The sequence below is a fragment of the Medicago sativa genome, chromosome 1 (assembly GCF_051527215.1).
Source record: "Medicago sativa cultivar Bolivia chromosome 1, Bolivia_mono, whole genome shotgun sequence".
Taxonomy (NCBI): Eukaryota; Viridiplantae; Streptophyta; class Magnoliopsida; order Fabales; family Fabaceae; genus Medicago; species Medicago sativa.
In genome coordinates, this window is record NC_140749.1 from 91,210,025 (window position 1) to 91,212,638 (window position 2,614).

Sequence of the window (2,614 nt, forward strand, 5' to 3'; positions counted from 1 at the left end):
GAAATGCTAAAGGCATAATTTTTCTTTCAAATTGAAACAAGAAAAGGAAAAGGAAAAAGAAACCTATTAAAAGAGTGGAAGATTGACTTAGATTGATGCAATGAATGAATGAATGCTTTGAGAAGAATTGGAGTAGTGTGTGTGAGAAAAGAGAAGTGTGGGGAAGTTGTTGTTGTTTTTGTGTTGAGGAACGGTCAAAGAGAGAATTGGGGTGGTTGGGTGGTTTTAAGAGGAGTTATGACATTGAAATTGGGAACCGTTTTAAAACAATTCGCTTGCGCGATATTCACTTCGCTTGCGCGATCTCAATGTCGTAACTAATGCCAAAATTGAAACCAAACTCGCTTACGCGAACGTTAATTCGCTTGCGCGAAATTTCCACAGAACTGTCCTAAAAAATTTTGCTTGTTGTTTTAACTTTGCAATGCTCATGATTTCTGATGTATTAAAACATAAAAATACTTACAAAACTGGGTGTGACTCCCAGCAAGAGCTTGTTTTACGTCATGAGCTCGACGCATTTGTCTTGAAGAAATCATGGTTCCATTAGTGAAATTGTCGGCAAACTCCGATCAATTTCACCACCAAAATAGGGCTTAAGTCTCTGCCCATTCACCTTCCAGTTGGCTTTTGTGACTGGATCCTCAAGCTCAACAGCTCCATATGGTTTGACCTCTTTAACCATGAAAGGTCCGAACCACTTAGACTTCAATTTGCCCGAAAACAGTCTTAGTCTTGAATTGAAAAGTAACACCATTTGCCCCGGCATGAATTGTCTCAGAATGATCTTCTTGTCATGATACTTCTTGGTCCTTTCTTTGTAGAGCTTTGAAGATTCATAAGCTTGATTTCTCAATTCTTCAAGCTCATGCATTTGAACTTTTCTTCTTTCACCGGCCTTCTCTTGATCAAAGTTTAGGAACTTCAATGCCCAAAATGCTTTATGTTCGAGCTCGACCGGTAAATGACAAGATTTGCCATAGACCATTTGGAAAGGAGTGAGGCATATAGGAGACTTGTATGCAGTCCTATATGCCCACAAAGCTTCATCAAGTTTAGCCGACCAATCCTTCCGAGATGTAGAGACTGTCTTCTCAAGTATTCGTTTGACCTCCCGGTTGGAAACTTCGGCTTGTCCATTCGTTTGCGGATGATACGGTGATGCTACTTTGTGCTTGACTCCATAATGATCTAGGGCCTTGGCAAGTTGTGTGTTGCAAAAGTGTGACCCTCCATCACTAATAAGAACTCTTGGTGTACCAAACCGGGTGAAAATATTCTTCGTTAGGAACTTTACTACCGTCTTGCTATCGGCTTTAGGCGATGCTACGGCTTCCACCCACTTTGAAACATAATCAACAGCGACCAAGATGTACTCATTGGAATATGAAGAAGGAAAGGGGCCAACAAAATCTATACCCCAACAATCGAACACTTCCACTTCAAGGATGAGTTGTAGAGGCATCTCATTTCTCTTTGACATTGATCCGGTTCTTTGGCATTCATCACAATGCTTGCAATGTAAATTGGCATCTTTGAATAGAGTTGGCCAATAGAACCCGGATTGAAGTACCTTTGCGGCTGTTCTCTCCCCGTTGAAGTGACCTCCATAGGGTGAATTGTGACATTGCCATAGGATCTTCTTTGCCTCTTCATCATCCACACACCTACGCAAGAGATTGTCCGCTCCAATTTTGAACAAGTAAGGCTCATCCCACACATAGTGGTTAGCATCATGGAGGAACTTCTTGCGTTGTTGCCATTCAAAATCTTCTGGAATGAACCCGGTTGCTTTGTAGTTCACCATGTCGGCAAACCACGGTCTCACATTGATTGCAAGCAACCTTTCGTCGGGAAATTCTTCACGAACTTCCGGTTCATTCTTGGTTACCTCATTGTTTGTCAACCTTGAAAGGTGATCAGCTACAAGATTCTCCGTGCCTTTCTTATCTTTGATCTCTAAGTCAAACTCTTGAAGCAACAACATCCAACGGATGAGCCTTGGCTTTGAGTCGGACTTAGTAAGGAGATACTTGATAGCTGCATGGTCAGTATAAACAACAATTTTGGAACCTACAAGGTAAGAACGAAATTTCTCCATTGCATAAACTATTGCAAGTAACTCTTTTTCAGTTGTGGCATAATTGATTTGTGCCTCATTTAAAACCTTACTTGCATAGTGAATAGCATGAAAAATTTTGTCCTTACGTTGACCCAAGACCGCACCAACAGCATAATCACTTGCATCACACATTAATTCAAAATTTAAATTCCAATTAGGAGCAATGATTATTCGTGCAGTGGTCAATCTTTCTTTCAAAGTTTCAAATGCTAAAAGACATTCATTATCAAAAATAAAAGACTTATCTTTGTTGAGCAAGTTGCTCATAGGCTTTGCTATCTTTGAGAAGTCTTTAATGAATCTCCGGTAAAATCCGGCATGACCAAGAAAACTCCGAACACCTTTGACATTCACCGGTGGTGGAAGCTTTCCAATAACATCGACCTTTGCTTGGTCTACCTCAATACCCTTAGCAGAAATCTTATGACCAAGGACAATACCCTCGGTAACCATGAAGTGACATTTCTCCCAATTGAGCACCAAGCTAGTTTC